This window comes from Pipra filicauda, unplaced genomic scaffold, assembly GCF_003945595.2.
Source record: "Pipra filicauda isolate LSUMZ 115617 unplaced genomic scaffold, ASM394559v2 scaffold622_size210553_pilon, whole genome shotgun sequence".
Taxonomy (NCBI): Eukaryota; Metazoa; Chordata; class Aves; order Passeriformes; family Pipridae; genus Pipra; species Pipra filicauda.
In genome coordinates, this window is record NW_024104779.1 from 88,896 (window position 1) to 105,933 (window position 17,038).

Below are 17,038 nucleotides of genomic sequence, written 5' to 3' on the forward strand. Positions count from 1 at the left end.
GTAAGCTCTGGATAATGAAGACCTGAAAAAGTGTTTTAGTAACCTAAATGGTGTCTACCTTTTGCAGCTATATCAGTCATAACAGGATCCATTTCTTCTTGTTTGTGGACTGGGCTGTACTGAAGGTAATACCACGCTGCCTTGAGCTTCTTGTTCTCTTCATTGTTCTTAGATATTGGTGATCTCAGAGTTCTATCCTGGCACTGGGAATGAAGTGATCTTTGCTTCTTCTGCCATTAATTCATGCCATACCTTGTTTTCTCCACAGCTTCTCATTGGTAAAATACAAGTATGGTATTATCCCCTGTCATAAAGGGATCTGTAGTGGTGGGGAAATACAAAATATTCTTGTTTATCTGTTCAGCTACTGAAAAAGAGAGACCTGCTCACAACTCCATGAAAAAAAATATTTCTGAATGTAAGGGTTAGGTGTTCAAAACAGCGAAGTACCCCAAAGAAAATGAGGTGTGTTGCAGGTTTACTTCCCTGTTGCCTTGCTGAGCCATCAGGGATGCTGTCAGTCCCCAAGTGAAGATCATGACATTAGTTTAGACTCACAGTATGCACTGAAGCACAGCTAATGTTCTCCTGTAATTGTTTACCAAATGCTGAAAGCAGCCAGAAAGACCACATGCATGCATTCACATATATGCTCACTGCTATGCTTAGGCCGACGGAAATTTTATAAATTGCTAACCCTGTCTGGAACTGTATTGCTCCCAACCAAACATCAGCACATTGATTTGGGCAGCAGATCAAGGAGTGGAAAATAGGTTCTATGAAACAGCAGGCTTAACAGCTGAAAGCATCAAAGCTCTGAGCTTCCATACTGGCCAGATGATGAGTATTTAATTTCTTCCCTGTGGGTCCTGAAATGAAACAGAAAAACAGGAACAAATTCATAGGTCAGTCCTGTTGTCCTTTAAGTATCAATGAACAAAGTTTGTACCTTCTATCAGAAATTAAATTTCTCAATTGGTATATTCCTATGGACCACCAATAGTCATGTTAATGTGGTCCATGTACTCAACGTGGTCACAATGAGGACCTGGCCTCACTTTCAGCAGTCACTCAGGGGCACCAGCATGCATCTGGCAAAACTGGTTTGTTCACTTGTGTGAACATGTGTGAACAAGGCAGATACTGCTCCAGACATTGAGAACAGATGTGTCCATAAGACCCAGATATCTATCACATGCAGATGTCTACCAAAGCTATCTGACTTTCTTAGTACACCTACTCAAATTCCATAAACTTTGTACTAGATGCATCAAATAAGAGAGGAAAGGAGAGGAAATTTAATTTTCCACTTGAAAAATTATGGTTCTTTCATTTCTATGCCTCCCCACATTACACTCATATTTAATTTAAGATCTTAAGTGGTTCTAAATAAGTTCCTAAGATTCAGTTTAAGCACAAGATATTCATTCAGGATGAATGAATAATTCTAAATAGCTAGAACAAGAGAACAAAAAGGTTTTAACGTTAACAATGGGACAGATCCACCAACAAGATAACTATGATTGACACAAATGGAGCTTCTTTCACTGGTACTTAATTTGGCCATTGCATTGCACAGTGTTTTATTCCCTGTGATTACAGTCCTAGCTCAAAACAGTCTGTTGGTGCAAGAGAACTCACAGTTCAAGTCTATAATACCCCTGACTCAATGAACCAGTGAACCACACCAAAGTCTCACGTTGACTCTACTGGATGTCGGTACAGCTACTGGCACAAATTCTTGAATTGAGCTTGAAAAATGTACAAGTTTTCTCTGACTGTGGTGTCTGTTGCTAAATTTGTCAAACATTTCCCATCATATGGCTGTCTCAAGCCCCAGGTGAATGGAAATGTAGGGTGTTTTCCACTTGACACTCAGTTTAAGGCGAGCTGAGAGTGGGATAAGGGGGGAAAGTTTCAGACAGGAATTGTGTAAAAGGTACAAGCGGACAAGTGGAGATGGAAGGACTGCTGCTTTGCCATTTAGAAAAAGTTCCAGCAAGATTTTCCTTGATAAGCAATTGCAGTTTTTTATGTCAGGACACTGAGAGTGAGCACATGAGTCATGTGATTGAGATTTTTGCTAAACCTCTGAGAATGTCCTGAGGCTGGGCTGTTACCAGCCCTTCAACATAATCACCACTTACACATGCTGAGGGAAGCCTTCTTAAACACCAGGAGCTGAAACCTTTAAAGAGTCTGTCCATGCTTAGAAGGCTTGAGCCTCTCAGTGTTTCTAGTGCCATCCAGAATAATCCCACACAATAAAGCAGGAAGTTGCATTGCTTCACTGTGTCTGCTTGGGACCAACTTATCCATGCCAAGAATAACAAAATCACAGAGGCAAAGTTGGGATTTTATTGCCATTGCTGTTCTCAGCAGCCAGCCATGGTGGGCCTGACCCCCAGAAGAGTCTCTTCTCCATTATCAGCACAGTCAGATAAAATGAAAGGAAAAAATCCTGCCACTGAAATGTTGGGGGCATCTAAAGTGTCTTGCAGTATACAGATAACTTGGGAGAAAGAGGCTGCTGACATGAAGAGGGGAAAGGTTTGGAAGAGGAACACGGGAGAATTGCAACAGGGAACAAGGAATGGGATACACCTGAGAGCAGCTACTGACCTGAGCAGTGATCAGTGAAAGGAACAGTTTACAGATTGAAGAAATGGAACTTCTAGCATTTGCAATCCTATCATAACAAGCAAACTTCCTACACTCCAGCACCCTGACTGCAGAGTGCCAAGTTAACTCACCAAGTTAATGCTGGACTAACTGGGGCACGCTGTGATGATAATAAAAGCATTTATCTCTCATGAATGCAAGCTTATGGATTGATAGATCATTTGATCTGTGTGACTGTATTATGGATTTGCCATTAGCTTTCATCTTTAGCCATGCTGACAGAATCAAAAAACATATTTATTGCACTGGGTGGGTTTTAATCGACTTTGTATTTTCCTGTGAGTACAGTTGGAACACAGATAATCTGCAAAATGCACTGACAATCTTCTAGTTTATTCTGGTTTATTCATATTTTTCAAAAAAATCCCCACCCGAAGAGCATATCACAGATGTATTCTCCTGTAAAAGCTTTACATAAGATTTGAAGGAGAATAAACTAGCATTAGCCATAGAAGAGAGAAAGATGCAGTGCAAAAAAAGCTTATCCTCTGGGCCTGATGAAGAAAACAGCTCGAAGCCAGCAAATCAATGATCCCAAAATGAAACTGAAACACTGTCCACAGAGAGAATGGATTTGCAAAATGTGAGTTCTCCCTATTTCATATGGTATTGCTCCTATTCACAGAGGGGGGCTTTTAGTACTAAGGCACAAGGTCTGATGCTGTCAGGGCCTGATAACATTAAAATAATGTGACAGAGGGACCAATCCTTAGCTAGATTGAAATTTTAAGAGAGCATGAAGGGGAATCCATCTTATCTAGACCATCTTACCCATCTTATCTAATCCATCTTAGCTTTGTTGTTGACGTCTACTTGTGAACTGACTGACTCTTTGTGGATTTCATCAATACAGTCAATAGAGTGCAGGGTGTGAATCAGCCTAAAATAGAAAGGACCTGAGGGTTTTGGTGAACAAGCTGTCCCTGAGCCAGCAGTGTGCCCTGGGGGCCAAGGAAGCCAATGGTATCCTGGGGTGCACTGGGAAGAGCATTGCCAGCAGGTCAAGGGAGGTGAGCCTGCCCCTCTACTCAGCCCTGGTGATACCACATCTGGAGCTGCTGTGTCCAGTTCTGGATTCCTCAGCTCAAGAGAGACATGAGACTCTTGCAGCAGGTCCAGAGGAGGGCAACAAAGGTTAGGGGACTGGAGCATCTCTCTTACAAGGACAGGATGAGGGAGCTGGGCCTGTTTAGCCTTGCAATAGGACAAGAGGCAACGGGCAGAAGCTGATGCACAGGAAGTTGCCCCTGAATATTAGGAAGAATTTCTTTAGTGTGCGAGTGGCTGTGCATGAGAACAGATTGACCAGAGAGGTTGTGAAGTCTCCTTCACTGGAGATATTCAAGAAGTGGATGAGCCTGCTTGAGCAGGGAGGTTGTACCAGATGACCCACTATGGTCCCTTCCAACCTGATCCATTCCATGATTCTGTAAGTCCGTGAAATTAATTGGTACCCTTTGGCCTTGTTGGTCTCATTGACTAAATGAGAGTCTGAAGAGTAGACTCCATGCAGAAAATGTCATTGTTCCATTCTATAGACCCTGTTCGCTGTCATGGAGAGAAACAGATCCAGTTGGGTGAAATTTATTTCATCCTATTCCAATGTCTAAGATATATTAGATTAATCATGTCCTATAATTGACTAATCCAGGAGTAAAGCTGTGCTTTTGGCTTACATAACAATAGGGGAGGTTTAAAAGTTAGAGCTTGGGACATTGCAAGGATAGAAGAGTTCTCAAGGCATGCCCTGGTCTTTTGAAGGCTGTTTTCCTAAGGAAATAGGGATTATGCAGTTTCATTAACTGTCAATTCCAATAAAATTTGAATACTAGCCAGTTTCAACAAAATTGTAGAAAATACAGATCTTGGAGACATTAATCTGTTACAGGTTTCCTTTTGAGGAAAGGAAGGTGGCTCAGTAAAGGAATGAATAATGAGATTAAAATCCCACTGATAAAGAAAGGCTGAAGAGTGAACTCAGCCACATAGCAGACTTCAGAAAACCCTCCCTGGAGAAAACCACAGGCAAACAGACTTTGTGGAAAGTCCTTTGCTCAGATGGGCTGTATCACTGTTGTAACCTATCTTATATCAGCTGGAAACTGTCAGATAATGTATCTGCCTTGGAAAAAATAAAATGCCCTGGTCTTATGCAATGTCAGAAAAAAACCAGTCAAACTGTAACTCAAGTGTCACCTGAGGATAGCCTGTGTTTGACTGACATCAGTGAAAGCTTGGCTCTGGATTCAGTAAACCCTGATTTCACACTTTGTGGCCTTGTTTTAGACAGAAAAGTTACAGGCAGAGCACCACCAAATATTGAGTAGCCTATCCAAACCACTGAGAAATCCTTAGGTCAGGATGACTGACCACCTCTGACACCTTCATATTGTAGATGATGTCTGCTGTGCAATCCACTAGGACATACTGAGAACATGCAGCCTGTGATAAAAGTAGGCTGTTACTCAAGTGTTTTCTTCATTTTAATTCTGGAGAGAGGCCATAGGATTTCCCATTTTAAATGTTGTCACCTGTTTTTGCAGGACTCCACTGTTTCCCATGTATATTTTTCATTTCTATGTGGAAAAGGAAAAGACAGAGGATGTTGACCTCGCTGATTCTGCTTTCCTGAGAAAAAGGCAGCTGGGCCTGAGCCATGAAGGGAGTGTATTTCACTGCTTGTTGCCAATCAGGGTGTGATAGTCCTAAAAAGCACATTTAATTAAAAACTTAGAGAACTGCACTTCTTTTTCCCTGCAAACTGTCATGTAGCTTAAAGGTCTAGGATTTTGTCAAAGTTATCATTCTGCCCTAGAAAGCGAATTTCAAAATTTCCCCTCAAATTCCTTCACATTTCCATGCTTGTCATCCTTCCGTAAGTCCCCTCTTCCCAAGCACGGTCAGTGAGATCCACAGAATTTGTCCCCAGGCTCAGCAATGCCCCGAGCTGCTGAGCTACTGCTGGAGCAGAGCCACATCCAGGGCTGCTGTTTCCTGATTTTTCTCCTTGCTCAAAGACACCTCTGCAGTTCCTCCCCTGTTATGTAGGGCCCTTTGCCTTCCAGAGCCATGGGGCTGACACATGGGTAACACCACAGCCCTGGGAAGAACAGAGGATCTGCAGAGTGGGTTCTTCACCATCATCTTTCTCTCTGTGAAACAAGCTGTGGGACTGGAAGAATGTGCCCTTGAGGGGAGTGCAGCCTGGTTCACAGTCTGGCATGTACAATTCCTAACCTACTTTTTTCTCATGCACCTGGTCTTGTGGTTTCTCAGCTCACATTTTTCAATCACTGCTTGACAGGAGAATTTGGGGCAATTATCACAGAATAACATTCACTGCATGCCTGCTGCCATGTGGATAGTTCTGCTGGATTTCCTGTGGTCAGTAGAAATGTTGGCAAACATGGAATTTCTCCCTGATCAAAGCCAGAAAGTGCAGGCAAACAATGAAATCCATACCTCTGGTTCAGTTTCATTAACAAATACAACTAGTGACTCTTGGCCAGTTCCTGAATTCTTTAATGGGATTATTATTCATTCATGCTGGCCTCGGTGAAATTTAGGAAACAAGTATTAATCTTAGATTGCAATAAGAATTGTAATAACAAGAAAGCTTGTTATTACAAGACACACAGGCCACACAGAAAGAATATCCAGCCCTGGCCCTCCCAAAATAAATCAGATCTAACTCCTCCCGGAGTGAGGCAGGAGTACATCCCTACAGTGGACTGTACCTTCCAAGAAATAATAAACCTTTACACAAACATCCATGCAAAACATTTTTAACTCTTCCTTGACCGAAACTCTGTCTGTCTCCAGTAAGCAATGAAAGGAGCACAGTTAAGACCAAGATTCATCCTGTTTAGCTTTAGGCTTTAAAGTTGTTGAAGTTAGGGTTGTTTTCACCCTAAGCTCCTGCTTTCCACAGTGGAGGCAGCATGTGTAGAAAGCATTTTAACCCACCCAGGACAGGAATTGCCATCCATCTATTGTAAAGGAAACCAAAGAGAGAATCTCACTTTAGATGTCTAAAATTCTAGGAATGAGGAGTCCAAAACTTCTCTGGGAAGCCTGTTCCAGTGCCTCACCATCTTCATAGTGAAGAATTTCTTCTCTGTATCTAACATAAATCTGGTCCCTCTCAATTCAAAGCCGTTCTCCCTTGTCCTATCACTACATGCCCTCCTAAAAAGACCTTCTCCAGCTTTCTTGTAGATCTTTCACCATGCCTTATATAACATGTGGCCATATGTAAGAACATAGGACAAAGTTTGTACAGGTTTAGAAAGACATGAATTGCTGAGATAGTCATGCTGGTCTTTCTTCTTCTTTGTCATGATGTCTGAGATTTGGCACCACAGAGCAACTCCTTGCAGAAGAGTCACAGACATGGAGTATACTTTATCCTGCCACCCAGCTGGGCCTTCATCTGATGCCAGGCATACTGATGCAGAACACCAGCATTGTTCAAGATATTCTTAAATAGGGCCTGTGTCTTTCTTTCCCTTCATTAGCAAGGAATTCCCCCCTCTCACTATCAGACCGTGAAGTATTCTGGTAGAGGTATTGAGCACCAGGCTGGGTGGATTACAGATTCAGTTCTGTGGCTGATCTGCGGGGAAATGCTATTTACTGTCAGCACAGAAAAGAACAAAGACAAAGCCTGCGTTAGAGAAGGTTGTTTCCTGAACCTTGCAGGGCAGAAGGTGCCACACCACAGGAGGCAAGGTCCCCAGGGTGTCCTGAAACAATTGGTGAATGGAGTCACAATGGGCCATCAAACTGTGGCTTTACCCAGAATACAGTCGCATGTCTTCTTTCATTATTTGTGCTAAGTATCTCTCTAAATTTTGAGTTAAGCAGTGTTGCCATAGCAATGGTCATTTACAGTGAGAGAAGGTAACGAATGTGTTGGGAGAGTGAGGTTCTGGCTCTTTGCATAAAAATATATGTTTGCATGTAGATACACTGCTGTGGAGCTACATGAAAGGAGCCAAGCAAACACCAGATCTGAGGCATGGACAGGTGGCATGGAATAAGGAGAAGCTTGCTGCAGATTGCAGTTGTTTGTTCCAGGATACACCTGCAAAGATCTGAGTTCTTAAGAGAAATGAGTTTGAGTGGTAACTGACTTACATTTCATTTCATAGCAGTAGTCACTCCTTTGGTCAGGACAAGGCATGTTTGTTACTGCCTGCATGAGATAAATCTTTGCAGAAACAGGAAAAATTTTCTTTCTCTGGTTTATTTTCATTAAAAATAACCCTTGCTGCTAGCTCTTTAACAGGAAATGCTTTTCAGCAGTCTACTCCCACTGTTTATACAAGTTTATTTGCCAGGGCACAGGCTGACAAAAAGTCAATAAATAATGCAGGCATTGTATTACCTCATTTCAGGTTCACTTCTAACATTTTTCTGCACTCATAGCAATAGCATTTCTGGTGGTTACAGCTGGACAGATTCAGAACTTCTGAGGGTTATTCTTTCACCTTCTGCCAACACTCTGCAGGGTGAGAAAACTTTACAAGCTTAAATACCTACAGGTAGGGCAAGATCCTGCCCACGTCCCTGAGCCTATTTCCCCAAGGACTTTGGCAGAGGTTAGTCTTCCTCTGACTAAATTTGGCTTCTAAGCGGAGTTAGGTGTCACCTTGACCAGCAAGTGCAGGCAGTGCCTGAAGTTAAGTGTTTTGGGAATTCTCAGCCTGAGAGTGAGATTTAGATCCCCATAGCACTAACTGATGCAGAAGAGCAGAAAGTTTGCATCACTGGCTGGGACCTGAATTCTGTCAAAGTCCCACAGTAGACTGATTGTTAATGGCCATTTTAAAGTCATTAATTCATAGCAGGGCATCCAAGTTTGAAAAATGTAGCCATAAACCTCTGCAGTATACCTTGTCCCTCCATGAACCCAGACAGGGCCACAGATCAGAATTAAACATTTCTGGGTTCCTGTAAGAATACAACATTTAAGGTTTGAAAATAATTTGGGGCCCAAAAGAGAGACATAAATGTGAATATTTTTGAAGTATATCTCTGTATTTGCTTGTTTCTCAGTAAATAGAAAGCACCAGCTCTTTCCCTATCAGTGACATTACACGCATCTAAGGGCACACTGGGTGCATGGCAGGTCTGAGAGACTGAGGATATTGTTTCCATCACACTTCCAGTGGTACTTTCTGGCAGAGGTAAGGCAGCCTCGTACCTTTCTTTGCTAAATGAAAAAGAAAAATGCATCAGTCAGCAAACCCCATAGGTTTCAGTAATTTACTGATTTACAACAGCTGCAAATCAAGTTCTGTAAAATTTTTAGACCATTCCAGTTCACATAAATAGCTGAGGAAAGCTCTTGTTTCCAGTAAACTTCTGTGACTTTTGTGATTAAAACTATAAAGGCAGTAAGCACAATTCACAATCAATTATGTTTTATTAATGTTTTTTTAATACACGCCACAGCCCAGTAATCATGAAGCTGTTCAACAATGTTGTTCTAAAATCAGCTAATAGCAGGATGTAATTTGTGGCCGTCTCTGCTCACTTACAAAACACTTGCTCTGTTAATTGTGATTTCACACTCCGCTGAATGCTGTAGCCTGGAGGCAACATTCATGTGATGGAAGAGTTACCAGTCTGGGCTCTGGTGGTGAGGAGGGGAGAGGAAAGGATCATTTCAAGAGAGGCTACTGTTGTTAAATTTTTAATGCTTTTGTGGTTAAAAAAAAAAAAAACCTAATAAAAGCAGCTAAGCAGTAAAAAGCTACAATACGCTGCTAAACAATTCTTTCCTTAAAAACCTGAACACTCTTTCCATGTTTTGATCGCTTTCTGTTGTTTTGTGTTGTTACCAAGATCACAACAAAACAGGTGGCCAGGAGGTGAAACCCTGTCTATGCAATCAGGCACCTACCTTGACCTCATGTTGTAGATGCTCAGTGAACCACTCTGCCTAAAGCAAGTGCCTACAATTTCATTAGAAATATTTCCGTGCCTTTGGGGGTCCCGGAGACACCTGCTGTCTTTCTTAAACCAGAATAGGCAGGAGATTCTCCTAGTGGAGGTCAAAGGTGGCTAAAATGTTGCCATATGTTGGTGTGTAAATTAGGCAGATCAAATCTCATCAGTGAACGGTCAGTGGTGATGAGACAAGCACTCAGCCCTGCACAGCCACAGGCAAAGAAACAGCTCCTGCTCTAAAGCGCTTGCTGTGGATATGTCAGAGGGAGAAATATTGCCTTGATCGACAAATGAGAAGAGCCGTCTTAACTTGGAAAATTTCCCACTGAGTGTTAGGTACTGCTGTGGCAAACTGGGAGATACAGCTCAGACCAGACAGGGATGGGAGCACCAACCTGGGAGGGCTTTTATTTGACTTATCACCAAGTTGGGGCAGGAAGAAGGAGTCACAGTGGGGGCTTTGCCCACTGCTGGCCATCACCTTTGCTATTCCGTTTTCTCCTATCCTGACCAATGATGTGGAGAGCACCAAGCCAGGTGCTGCTCCTTGGGGATCTGGGCCAGGATTGCATCCCATCAGAGCAGACTGGGTGGCAGCAGAAGTCATCCCACATAGAGACAAAGAAGAGAAAGGGTGCACACTCTGCTGCTCTGTGGGGCCAGTGTTACTCTCAGGCTGGCTGTGCTGGCAGCCAGATTGAGCCTCAGCAGAAGCCACAGCGAGAAAGGACTCTCTACCCTCCACATATGCAGAGGCTCAGCCATATTTTGGCCATGTTGCTGCAATGTGAGGGAGACATCTTGGCAGAGGAGTGATGAGAGTGAAATCTGACAGCTCACGCTGATGCCATTTGGAGTGAGCCAAGAATGCCCAGGCAGAGCACCTCGGCTGGATCACAGAGGGAGACTCACAGGGAGATCCAGCCTCAAGGAAAACCCTGCAGGTGCTGCAGAGAGCTGAGATTAGAGGCGCTAGGCAGAAATGATCTCTGCGAGGGCAGAAAAAAACAGATGCTTAAGAATCAATTTAGAGGGAAAGGCTAAATACGTATCTAAAGACTAAATGCACAGATACTCCCTAGGGGGGCTATACTTTGGTTGGTGTTAATATCACTTAGTTAAGCCTCAATTGCATTAAGCACAACTGTTAAAGCTTCTCTTAGCTAAATGTTTCATCCCAGGACATGACTCTGAAAACATCATGATTCACTGTGGGCAAGACTACTCTGCACTTGTGCCATTACCACTCTCACCCAACATTTAACATTGCTGACCTTAGCATGGTGAAGGTACCCCCACATCACCTAGTAGGAATAATTGCTGTGACATCCACAGGTCACAGAAGCCAGCTGCTCCTTTGTCCCCAAAGTCTTTATACTCCCATTTTTCCTCTTCTGCATCTTTCTGGGACCACACATGGAGACTGAGACTAAAGTTGACTAACATGCAATCAATAAGCAGACAGCACTTGCTGCCTGTTTGTTGCTGTCTCTGCTGGTGGGCTTTCAGCTGTCGCCAGTGCCTGGAAGAAATAAGCAGATGGACAAAAAGCAGTAGGATTCAGCTCAATCCAAAGACAGACGGGAAGATGGTGAGACTTTCAAAGGTCTAACCCTGCATTACATCAAGATCATTACACCACAAATTGTCCAGATGGCACGAAGCCTCGGGCTCATAGCTGGTCTTCTCAATACACTTGAATGTACTTATTGTCAAAGTATGGAGAAACTCTTAACGAGTTAGGAGCCTGCACGGCCTGACCCAGATCTCCAGCTCTGATGGTCTGCCCATTGTGGCTCCCTCTCCTGAGATCAAATTCACTTTAGAAGGACTCAGCCAGTGCCAAATGCATTCATGTAATTTAACAGGTAACAAATACCTGTGTTTCCACACTACATTCATGTCTGGTGATCTTCAGGGTCTCCTTGTTCCTCACCAGGCTAAATTAATACATCTAGTTCTATTCTATAGAGATATTTAATATCCAGAAACTTAAGGAGTAGCACGTCAGAGACATCTGTTTTCCTGTGTGATTAATATTTTAAATTCTCTTTTTTTGAAACAGGATCATAGATCTCTGAGGAGAGGGCTGGGCATCTGTTGTATGTTGACACTGTAGAAAACATAAAGCATCCTTGTTGATGCTAACACAGTACAAACATTAACACAGTGTTCTGATTTTTTCTTCTTGTTCTGAAGTAACAGAATATAAGTTTTTATTTTAAGACAGATGATCTACTTCTGCACTGACATATCATCTCTTGCTTTATATGTCTTTATACTGAAATTGCCCCTAAATTTTTAGGGCTTTTCAAACTCTTCTACAGTATGCTAGGCATGGTATGAACTTGTATGGCTTGTAGTCTCATGCTGCTGGCAGTGGTAGTTGTATTAATTAATGTTTTTTGTGTATGGATTTCCAACATGAAATGAAAGGCACAAAATCACCCAATTGGAAAGCCATTTTTGTCATTTTTCACAACGAAATGAAAAAAAATCCTATATATAACAGCCAACAATTGAAATTTAAAGTGCTTTGATTCATTTGCAGCAAATTTATGTGTTAGCATCTTATTAACATTTCATGAACAAACTTCTCCATTTCCACAGAGGAAATTTACTTGTCTTCCGTACCTTACCTTTCTGCAACTTTTTGCTGGTTTGTTTTGTTTTGTTTTTTCCTTTATGTCCTGATTTAAGCTATCAGATTTCAGCCAGACAGAATCAGGATGTGAGCAATTTGTGTACCTGGCACATAGCTGTAACTATAATTCTTGGGTTCCTTTACAAATATTTCTCTTCCAAAGGTGATGGCATCCCTAATTCTAATTGGTGAGGAGACTCAAGCTTGTCTATCACTTTTTTCCAATGAAATAAGACATATTTCAGTGCAATTCTCATCAGGCATTAAGGTAAAGTTCTGGCAGAACACATATAAACATGATAAATGTGTTGGATGAGCTTCTTATGTCAGTCATGAAAGATGAACCAGAATTCTGAGCTGAAATCGAAATTGTTTTAGAAATCTGCTTCCCTAGGACAAAATTTGTAGGGCATAGCAAGGGCTCAGGGAAAGATACTTCTCTTATGGGATGACCTTGGAGAAAGATCTATTGATGAAAATATAATCTTCAATGTTGTAAAATGCTGCAGGAGCACAGGTGTGGGAACCTCTTCTTTGACCTTATGCTGAGCATGGTTCTTCTCCAAACAAAGCTTACAGAGGACGGCAGGTGATACCACGTTAACATATGGCTCCAGGCATCATAATATTACATTATAGTCATGGGTAATGCCGTATAAACTCATGACTGCTAGGGTGGAGCCACCCACAATAAAGATTAAACATAATCTTCTCCAGCACCAACATCAGCTCTTGTTGCATCCTTTGTCAGGAAACTACATGAACAGATGAGCCCCACAAAATACTGTGAAGGAGAACAAATGTGGGGGAATTCAGGATATAGCACATGGTAAGGAAGAGAGAAAATCTCTCCAGAGTTTTAGCTCAGTAGATTGTCCCATTTGTTAGCTAATGGTGTTGAAAAATAGCTGGGAGATCTGAAGTGCCTCAGCTCTCAGTAAGGTTTCCTATTCTATCCTTATAAGTGGAAAATTGGAAAGTACATGGCTGCTGGATGCTGAATTGCCAGTGCCAAGCACTGGTGATATGCTGGAAGGTATCAACAAAGTTATCATTGATGTATAAGCAATGATTTCGATTTACAAGTCATCTGGATAAATGAAAGATTCAACTGCAATTCTTTTTGGATTTTGGTACCTACTAGAAAAATAGACTGAAAACACTTAGTGTGTTAAGAATTCATCTCTGAACCAACAGCACAGGTGGACCTACTCTGTGAGCTGCAGACAGAAAATCTGCAGAGGACAGAGCTGTTATGTGAGTCTGGAAGACAGATTTAGTTTTGGAGATTATATCAGTGGGATACTAAATGCAGAAACCCCAGACATCATCTTTCTCATTCCAGTTTGCCTTCACAGAAACAGAAATGTGCCAATCCTTAGTAAATAAGCAAACTTACACCAAGAAATAGTAAATTTGTGTAATCAACTTTTCACATGCACAGAAATAGTCCACCAAAACTGATGATTCAAACCTAGAGGGAATGGGATTTTCAATGAGAGCAGCACAGCTGCTATTGTACACAAATAAGTGAGTTGCTTTTACTGAGGGAAGTGCTGACGGTGTCCCCCAAGGGCAGAGGTAGCTTTCCCCTGTGGACTTTTGATGGTGGAAAGAGAAGGGGCTCCAAAGTGCCAAATTAAGGTGTTTCACAAGCTGAGTACTGCTGACTAAAGTTCACATAGGGCAGCTGACAGACACCCTCTGATTCAAACACGGAAACTTTTCTCCTTCAACCTATTTATTTCTCATTTTGGTATTTGGATGACTTCAACAACCGGGACCCTACTTCTATTTCCACCAAAGTCTATAGGGCTGGAATGTACATATTTTTAATGTCAAAAGAACGGCTAAAACAACACAACTCTGCCTGTAGCTGATGTTAAAACTTTAAATATAAATAAAAATTAAAGAATTGCAGCTTGATCAACAGGTACTTCTTTTTGAAATATCCCAGAAACATGCTTTTAGTAGAAGAGGGTACTGCAAAACTGTATTAGAGTGGTCACTATAGTGAGAACACTTCTGATAGGAAATAGCAAGTGGCACCTTCATCATGTTTAAGGGGAGGAACATGGGCTGTATCAGCCCAGAATAGGTACAAAATATTTCTATATATAGTCGTGAGTTATGCAAGCTGCAGAGAAAACACGTTGGAGGTGCATGCCAGAGAGAGCAGAAGAGGAACTGAGCTCCTAGCCCATCTTTGTGATCTGCTTTAAAATAGTCTTCCTTCTTCATATCGAGCTGTCTGTTTAGTGTCACCATAGTGATGCTGCTCACTGGCCACCCAAATCTGCCTCATAGCTTCCTTCAGGAGTCCCAGCACTGAGAAATCCTGGAAAGTAGGATTGTCGTGTTTTCCTCGGAAGCAGTACTCTAAGTCTCTGTGAAGCCCCTGTGAAAAGAGCTTCACAGGCATTGCCTTGTGAGGAGGGTAAGACAATTGGTGTAGTTAGGTGGCCCCCACCCATGGGCATCCCTTACCAAGCAGTGTCCCTTTATTCCCAGATAGATCAGGATCATGGTTCACAGTGTTCTGTGTTTTCCAACTCAGGTGGGGTTCTCACTGTCTCCTCCTTTCATATCCCTGGACACTTTCAGACCAGTGCTGTCAACACAAAGTGGCAATGAATAAACAGAGTAATGGTCATACCTATTCCCAATCCTTGCCTTCTCTGATTGCCCCTTGACTTCTACAGGGACTGATCCTCTGCTGTGCCATCACTGATTCCATTTTTGCTCACTAGTACCACTGTAACAAGCTTAAGTGATAGTGATAGAAATAGAAATCCTTTGTGTTCTTTGCAGGGGAAATCAGTTCTCTATGTGCAATGTTGAAATAATTTTTGCTACCTTTTTAACCTTTCTTGCTGATGTATCAGAGAGACACAGAGTCCTGAGACAGAGGAGATGCAAGGTGCAGGGTGATGCCATTTGCAGAAACTCCTATGAAGGAGTCAAGGGGATGAGGACATTCTCCCTACTGTTCAGGGTAAATCCACTGTAGGTCTGTCCCAGGACAGTTTCAGAAAACCTTATAGAGAACCCCATTTACAAGCCTTTTCCTTGGGTAACTCAGTTGTTCCTGGTAGCGTTGAAGGGCTGTTGAAAGCAGATTGTTTTAATATGACCTTATAAAAGACTGTCATAAAAGCCAGAAAGAGCAGTGGGAAACAAGGGAGGTTTATTTTTTAGGTATCAGAGGAGCACTGGAAAAGATCAAAGTTTGATTCTTGGCTGTGCTGATGACCTTAGGTAAATCACTCAGGAACAGGCTTGGAAAAGACACCGGCTTGTTTAGGAAGTTTTTCAGAGTCAGTGCCTCAGTGGGAACCAGAGGGTTCAGGGCATGGTTGAAAGCACGTTTTTCAATTCCTAAAGGGAAACAGAGACCTTTCCAAAGTTTGATAGTGATTGTGAGTGCCGAGCGAATCATACTCTGCATTTAGAATCTTCTGAGAATTTTCTTTCATCTTTCTGTGTCTCTTTTCCCCCCAAGTGAAAAACAGGGAAAACAAATATTTTTACAGTGTTATAAGGATAAATGTGTGAATATTTGCTGATACAGTGACAGCAGAAACCATAGAAGTAAAAAAGATGGATATTGCATTAAAAAAAATCCCAAGTCCTGTTTTTATCCAAATGGTGGATTAGTGATGAAAACAATGGAAGTCAGCTCAGCTGAATTATTAACAACACAGCCATTTATGTGACAAATGCCACCTTTTTGTCTGGTAATGATTTCCAGTGGGATAATATAACCATTTTAGATGCCCTGTATAAACTTGAATAATATTTGGTAAATTATAGTACTAGGTCTGATACAGAAAGTACTGCTGAATACAGTCAACATCATTACTTCTCTTAACATTACCAGAAAATATATTTTCTGAACCTGTTTAATAAAAACACAGGTGATAAGCAAACTAGCTCACTTTGGGATAAGGAAGCTTGTTTTCTGTTGTCATATCGCTTATTTCTGAATGGAAAATTCTGCTGAGAGAGTCTGCAGCTCAGACTACTACAATAGGAGAGAGAGACCTTTAACAGTGCATCTGAACCATTACTTATTTATGAGAGAACAATGGTGGAATAAATATGAATAAAAAGCTCCCCTTTCACACAATTTGGTACAGCAACATGGAAATTGTACTAGGATAAACAGCTGCCTTGCAATAAGTGTATTCATCCATTAGTCAGTGTTAAATCTTAATTGTTGCTTATTTCAATTTCTTTGAGCTAAGTGTTTCTAAATTATAAATAACTCTGCAACTCTAATAATAGTACACACTCTGTTAAGGAAAAAGTAAGTACAGGAGTGAATTATTGAAGTGATCTATTTAACTATTACCACACAATTTATCTCAGGATTGGGAGATCAAAAGGCAGCCACTTTGACATATTTGAAGAGATATTGGCAAGGAGCCTATGGACAAGTCATGCATCTTTGTTGTATAAATAGACTTCATGTATGTGTGTTTATTTACAAAATTGTTACAACATTATCTTCACTTTGAGGCTTGATTTTTCTCCTTTTAAGGTCATTGGCAAACTGTCCTGACCTTAGTGAGAGTAAAATCATGTCCTAAGTACATACATCACTGCTGTGTCCTCCCTTTGATCTGAGCACTGAACTGTGATTAACATTAAAGAGAGCAAGTCCAGCCGTAAGCATTTTCATGCCCTGAGCAAGCATCAAACACGAGACTCCTCCTTGTCACGTCTCTTCTTTTTCTCTTTCATGTCTCTCTT

General features: G+C 41.7%; 1 protein-coding gene across 3 annotated transcripts in view; it reads left to right on the forward strand.

Annotated features, from left to right (window-relative positions):
- The window catches only part of LOC114002719 (metabotropic glutamate receptor 3), a 103,391-nt gene that overhangs the window by 40,451 nt on the left and 45,902 nt on the right, over positions 1-17,038 (forward strand). The window lies entirely within an intron of this gene.